Source organism: Nematolebias whitei, chromosome 17 (genome assembly GCF_014905685.2).
Source record: "Nematolebias whitei isolate Nwh7 chromosome 17, NemWhi1, whole genome shotgun sequence".
Lineage (NCBI taxonomy): Eukaryota > Metazoa > Chordata > Actinopteri > Cyprinodontiformes > Rivulidae > Nematolebias > Nematolebias whitei.
In genome coordinates this window covers 13,664,121-13,671,929 of record NC_056514.1, presented here as the reverse complement: position 1 = coordinate 13,671,929, position 7,809 = coordinate 13,664,121, and the positions used below count along the sequence as shown (strand labels likewise).

At 41.7% G+C, this 7,809-nt stretch overlaps 1 protein-coding gene across 1 annotated transcript in view; it reads left to right on the top strand.

Annotated features, from left to right (window-relative positions):
* Window positions 1-7,809, top strand: part of dnah9 (dynein, axonemal, heavy chain 9) — a 428,033-nt gene that overhangs the window by 6,067 nt on the left and 414,157 nt on the right. The window lies entirely within an intron of this gene.

Below are 7,809 nucleotides of genomic sequence, written 5' to 3'. Positions count from 1 at the left end.
AAATGACCACGTTCATTTTGATGGGTCAAAGATAATTAACGTCTCACATTACATTTTTATTTATTCAATGCACATTATACAGTCCAGAAAAATGAAAGAATCCGTTTAATTTATGAATATATATCAGCATATGTTCATCTACATCTGGTGGCCTCGTACGCTTCATAAATGGACTGTATTCGCGTAACAATTGAATATCATGTTGGCATGAAAAAAGTGCAGATTCTGCGGTGTGAAACGCAGCATGTTGAGCTGAGATGCTCAGAGAAAGCTTGCAGCTAGTGATGTTTTGAAAGCTGAAATTGAGAGTCAATGTGTCTTTTTGAAAGCTGAATTTGTACATCTGTGTGTGTGACAAAGTTGATAAGCTGGGTTTGAGTTAAAACGCTTTATTCTGTTTAAACTGTGGTCCAGACGCGGTTCTGACCCGGCTCGGTTCTGATACGTTCGAACGAGTTGTTTTAAATGGTTGGAAAGACGTTTTTAAGACCGGAGCGCCGTCTCCGTGAAGCTCAGAGTTGATTCGTTACATTTTTAACAGAAAATAGTGCATTTTGACAGTTTAAAAGACGAAAAGTTGACAGACTTTTTCAGGCTAATGCTACACGCTAGCTGGAAAAACGATCTGTGATTGTTTGAAAACGGCTGAGTTGGGACGCTGTGATACGCTGAGAAGTGAGTGACGTGTCTGCGTTCACTCCCTCTGATGTCAGCGATGTAAAGCCCACCCCCGCGCCGTTATGATTGGTAGATTCAGTCACGTGACCCAGAAATGAGCTCGGTTGAACCGAAGCCTTTTCTGTGCTTAAAATCACTAAATAAAATTTGCCACATGTCCCTAAAACTCATGTTCATGCAAAGAAGTCGTGCTTGTTGAAACATTGCCACGTTTAAGCTTTAAATCCGTTCAGAAATGTTGATTTGACCGAGTTTTAGCCGAAGCTAACTTTAAGCTAAGCGGCTAACGACAGGATGTCAACAGAACATCCACAGGAAGTTGTCATAGGATCCTGCTGGTAGAAAGCTAACACTGCCCCCTCCTGTAGAAACTTGAAATCACAGTTTCACTTCGTTTTAGGTTAGTTTGGGTGAAATTATACGTGTTTATCCTAATGCTACGGGCATTTTTGAGTTAATAAACGTTCTTCAAGCTGAATTATTACTGTTATCTTGCATTTAAAAAGTGATTAAGGTATTTATGCAAGAAAGGCATTTACCAAAACATTTTTTTTATTCACTGGTAATTCCTCTGATGAAGAAAGAGACAGAGGTGCAAAATAAAAATTTGAAACTTTTTAAAAAGATACAGTTCAGATATTCACAGAGTTGATAAGTTTACTCATTTGCTGAAAAGAAAATACACGTTTAATTGCTAGATCACTAAATAAAAGTAAATATATCAGAAAAAGGAAACTTTTATGATTTGTTTTTACCACCTGGAACACTACATCTTCCTATTTAATTTTTAAATAGAAGATAATGGCAGGAGAAGAGGAGTATAACAGTTTTCCTGAAGGGGAGACTGATTATTCCTCATCATCAATTTTCTTTTCTCTTTTCACCCAACCTGGGTTGATGAGTAACTGTTAAAATAGCGAATTTCTGGAAGTGAACGGTTTTAAAAAAAAAAGCGTTTTTAAACTGATGTTGCTGTGAGACTTTTTAGAAAAATTGCAGGTTTATTAAGTTCAGTGCTTTAGAGTAAAAAACACTGAGAAGCTTGGTAATCTAGTATCTGTTAAAAAATAAGCACATAAAAAGTAACACTGCAGAGAAGCATTTACTTAAATATTCATGAATTGGGGTAAAATCCTGATAGGTGCCCACATTTGAATAAGTTGACTTATAACAGTACTTTTGTGTAAACCCAGAGCTTAAAATAGTGTGAAACTCAATGACACTTGAATACAAATATTTACCTGTAAAATATCTGAAGCTGGCAACTGTTTTAACCAGATAAAGTGCTACACAGTGGATAACCATGACAGGTGTGATAGAAAAAGATTTTGACCCTTATGAGATGAAGGACTGTTTAGAGAAAGCGTTAGCATTGCTGACAGGATCCTTACATCCATATGATAAACAGGTGGACAGCATGAACCCAAAAGAGTTAGTGGACAATCTGATGGAGGTTGCAGAGAGTGTGACCTCTACAGAAATTACAAAGTCCAGCTATGAAAAGCTGGCTAAAATGGCATTGTTTCTGAAAGAATCATTCTATACAGTGGTTGAGAAAGCTGATTACCTTGCAATAAGGTTAAACAGCGAAAAAGAGGTGGTTCAGGAAATTGAAGAACACTTCCTTCAATTTAAAAGTGAACACGAGATCCTCACAAAAAAACATTGTGAACAGATGTTTCAATCACAGCAAGATGCACGTGCAGAAATTGATTCACTGAACAGCAAAATACAGTTACTTAATGCATCACTATCTGAAGCCAGGGATGCTAAAGAGCTGTTGTCCAGAGAATACTTTGCATTCAGACGGGATCATGTCGTGACAGTGTCACAAGTTTCCCGCTGCAAAACTGAGATAGATGTGCTTAAAACACAACTTCACAAACGCAGAGTGGAAAAAGAGGTATTACTCGAACAATATATGCGTTTACAAAGTGAATGTCAAACATCACAGGAACGCTTAAAAGCATGTGAGGAGAAACTAACCGTGGCAACATATAAAAGTAATGACGTGGGGCGAGTTTGTCTGGAATCCAGAGAAGACTGTGGACAGAGTCCGGGTCATCCACCAACACCTCCAAAAGTCTATTACACACCTCTTGCTTTTAAGCCCAATCTGCCACCTCCACATATGGGTAGAGAAACACCTCCACGTGTGGGTAGAGAAACACCTCCACCCCCATCTCGGGTGATAGGGACAGACCTGCACCAATTTGCACTACCAACCACGCAAGTGAGACCGTTGATACTTTCTCCTTCAATGGATGATTTGCAAAAAATCTCAAAATATGTACAACGCTTTGTACCGGACCAATGGGTTCAACTGGAACAAAAGCGTACCTGAACGATCTTGAATTCAGATTGAAAGGTTATCCTAATGCTACGGTTGAGGATAAGATCAGTCTGATAAGGCTCACTTCAGACAGAGAGGTGTTCACCTTCATCGAGTGTCTACCTGATGCAACGAGAAAGGATTACAACCTTCTGTGTGAAGCTTTGATCAGAGAGTACGACCCCTGCACGGGACCTGCTGGGTTCCCAGCCGCAGACAAGGTCACGCAGGGCAAGAATGAACATCCAAAAGTTTATTACAAAAGAATCTTCCAAGCTTATTTTGGTTACAGAAATGAAACCAGAATCGAGGAAGAAGAAGGTTTTAAATATGTTTTCAGCAAAAATCTCCACACTGATTTTAAAAGATCAGTACAAATGATGGCAAATTTCAGAGAAAAATCCATCAATGAGATTAAATAGTGTGCTGTGAATGTGTTTGAGGCATGTTCTCATGCTAAGACGCCCATAGAGGTGTTTCTTGGTATAAAGGTTAAACCCCACTCCTGAGAAATGGAAGGATGGAGTGCATCGCCTCCACCTCCTAAAACAGGCGAGAAAAAGCAGTATTTTCAAACTAACAAACCGCGTAATGAAGGTCTACGCTGGGACAGAAAAGCTCCTCTTTCAGAGGATGAACGTGATTATCGTAAATGGGGTATGCGTAGGACGCAAAGATATGGGATCCAAGAGGACCCATATTATCAGGGGAAGTCCGAAGAGGAACCCCCAAAAGACGTACCTAAGCCTCCCCCACCTCGGACGAAACGAACCGAGGCGATAAGATCACAAAGGTTCCAGAAACAAGGCCCTACACCTCTGAGCTCGGAAGAGACAGAGAAACTACAGAGGTTTTTAGAAACTTTGATACACGCTGAAATGGGAAACCAACCTGGAACGCTGTGTAGTGAGGTGATCGCTACTAAATCTGAAGGCGCGAATGACAACATTACAGATGTCGGTGGACCACACCAAGACATTGCTGTCGTTGCCTCCAACAACCCCTCATCGGACGAAGGGGGGGTAAACTCACACACAAACGATGATGAGTCATCGCAAGCTGAACACTCAGAACCTGGTTTTCATGATGTTGAACTAGGCATTCCAGTTCTGGGAGGACTCCCAGATAACCTGGTACCGAGTCAAGAAACTGGGCCAGTATGGTTCACAAAACCAACACAGCCCATAGCTCTTTTCTCAACCGATGACGTCGACCAAGGACCTCAAACCTATGGTATCTTACCCATAGACAGGTCCGACGACTCATAAAGGGATTCGTTGGAGCTCCCCAAGGAGCAAGAACCCTCATCAGTCTCATCACAGATTGAACAGGTGGTCGCCCAAGCCGACACTCTGACATCTGATGAAGAAAGAGACAAAATTCGCCAAGTTCTTTCAAAATATGAAAAGTCATTTTCAACTGACCCAGACATCATCCAACTTCAGAAGTTGGATGATCCTGCAATTAACTCGATGATACAATCACCTCTGTTCTTAACGCCCCACAATCAGCCAGCCCAGAGAACTCCACTGAAATGTGTGACAACTTCCTGAGCTTTTTTATCAATAAGGTTTCAAGCATTAGAGCTCTCATAAGCCCTCCTTCTTACGACCCCTCCGTCTCCGTCACACGCTCTGCTGTCTTCAGTCAGTTTGAGCTCGTCACCCTGTCTTCCTTAACTGACATCACTGGTCGTATGAAACCTGCTGGATCCCCAAATGATCCCATCCCACCTCGTCTTTTTAAAGAGGTTTTTCACACCGTGGCTCCTCATGTGTCCCAAATTATAAATGACAGCTTGGCATGTGGACAGGTACCAGTGAGCTTTAAACATGCAGTTGTGACACCACTGATTAAAAAACCTAGCCTAGACCCCACAGTAATGTCCAACTTTAGACCCATCTCAAAACTGCCCTTCATATCTAAGATCTTGGAGAAAATTGTTTACAATCAGTTAACATCATACTTAAACGACCACAACCTTCTTGAACAGTTTCAATCTGGCTTTAAAACTCACCACAGCACTGAGTCTGCGCTGCTGAAAGTCTTCAACGACATTCTTTTAGCCGCAGACTCTGGTGACTGTGTAGTTTTAATGTTGTTGGACTTGACTGCTGCCTTCAACACAGTAGACCATCACATCCTCCTGTCTCGTCTGGAGAACTGGGTGGGCATTCAGGGTCCTGCTCTACAGTGGTTCAGATCCTATTTGACAGAAAGAAACTTCTGCGTGCGCATTGGTGCTGTGGAGTCCTCTGTAGCCCCTCTCACTTGTGGAGTACCTCAGGGTTCTATACTTGGCCCTCTTCTGTTTTCCCTGTATCTACTCCCTCTGGGACATCTTCTCCGGAAACATGGCATTTCTTTTCATTTTTATGCTGATGACAGCCAAATCTATGTTCCGTTAAAACAGGGCAAACACCATTCCTTGAAACAACTCCTGGGGTGTATGGCAGAAGTCAGAGCATGGATGTCACTAAACTTCTTACATTTTAATGACAAAAAGACAGAGGTCTTGTTGTTTAAGCCTAGTGAAGGCTCCAATATCCATGCTGATCTGGGTCCTTTAACAGAACATCTGACTGAGACAGCAACTAACCTGGGCGTGAGGCTGGACAGTGACTTCAAACTTGACACGCAGATTAAATCAGTGATCAAGTCCAGCTTCTTTCATTTGAGACAACTAGCCAAGGTCAAACCATTTCTGTCACAACATCATTTTCAGATCTTAATCCATGCTTTCATCACAACTCGCCTGGATTACTGTAATTCTCTTTATGTCGGTCTGAGCCAGTCATTACTGACTCGTCTTCAGCTGGTTCAGAACGCAGCTGCCCGCCTTTTAACTGGTACCAAAAAACGAGAACACATCACCCCTGTTTTAGAATCACTACATTGGCTCCCGGTTCGCTTCAGGATTAATTTTAAGGTTCTTTTATTTGTTTTCAAATGTCTTCATGGTCTCGCCCCACAGTATCTGTCCGACCTGCTCCAGCTGTACACTCCTTCTCGCTCTCTCAGGTCAGCAGATCAGCTGCTGCTGGTCGTCCCAAGGTCCAACAGGAGACTGAGAGGTGACCGAGCGTTCTCAGTCGCTGCCCCTAAACTGTGGAACGAGCTGCCTCTGCATGTCAGACAAGCTGGCTCACTTCCTGTTTTTAAGTCTTCTCTGAAGACACATCTTTTCTCTTTGGCTTTTACTTCAGTTTGAAATGTTGGTTTTAATGACTCTAAGTTATTTGTTTTATTTTATTTGTTATCTTTATTTTATTTCACATTTTTAACGTGTGGGGTTTTTATGTTTTTGTATGTCCTAGTATACAGCACTTTGGCCAACAGTGTTGTTTTAAAGTGCTCTATAAATAAAGTTGTATTGTATTGTATTGTATTGTATACTGTATCTGACTGACCCAGACAAATACACTCCATCGAAAGGTGAGCTGGATTCCAATCCAGACCTTAAAGTCCTCTTTCAGCTACGCAAACAGTTAAAACTACTCAAGGACAGCCTAACTTTAGCTCATGGAGCGACGTCCTCACCCGTGTTCGCGGTCTCCCATGACCGAAGGGGGGTGACGCCAGTTAGGATAATGCTACCAGATGCGATAACGTGATCAAATCTGACATCCAGAGTGAGTGACGCACCGAAACGTCGTTTTCTAGTTGCTTAATCACTGCTTGTGTCAATGTTGAAACGTTGTTTTACTGGTTGCTTAGTCACTGTTTTTGTCGATGTTGAGACATCGTTTAATTGGTTTTTGGTATTGTTTCTGAACACCCCAAGCAAGAATGAATTTTGTGTGTAGTTACGTTAGAGACTAAGAGGCCTTTAACCATGCCAACATGCAGTTCATTTGTTAAAATGTAATCTTTGCGGAGTCACTGTATATTATTGCTACATTAAGTACCATAATCTACATTGGTCTCACAACGCTTAAGCCGAACCTACTCGAACAATTCTATTCGGGGGGATAGCTAATTCTTTTTGATGAGTCTCGCCATAGACTTTCAAAACATTTATGGGGAAACCAAACACCCAATCTCAAGTCGTTCGTCTAAAAGACAACAGACAATTGAACCAAACTATATTTTGCCATGTAAAGCTAACTTAAACCAAGTTAGGAATGGAAAAATAGTTTGGAACACTCTTCTGTAGGTATAAATCCCTATAGTTACCCTTTTCAGCATGGTCCACCCCTTAACTGGTAGTTGTAGCTGTTCCCAATCATAATAGCTTACACACCAGGTGCATATAGTTTAAGGCCTTATGTAAAATCCCCTTCATAAGCACACCTTAAACCACATAATTGCATGTCACATTGAACCAGAACGGCACCGTGGACGTCACCCAGCGATGACCTTCACTGGAGGAGACTTGCAATCCTGACATTGGTCTCCACTCTTCATCCAGTGGCCGCATCTTCAGTTCAATCCAAGGGAACCCCTCTGTATGCTGATCAATCAACACTTCCAATCGTTGTGGATTAATCGTTGTGGATTTACCGTTGTGGATTATATGACTTTTTCCAATGGATTACAGACTCTGTTTCCAAAGGGTTAAAGCATTGCTACAATGGAATTACCAACAACAATATGGAATTACCATCAACACAATGGAATTACCAAAAACATTGCTGGATTACCTTTGACTTTGTTTTCCTTGCTGGATTACATCAAGACCAAGGACATTCGAAGGCGTAAGTTCATGTTGGAATTCATCCCCATGGACAGGCGATGATTTCCAAAGGGGGGACTGTAGTGAACTAGGCCTGAGGTCAAATCCTGACCTTAAGGACCTT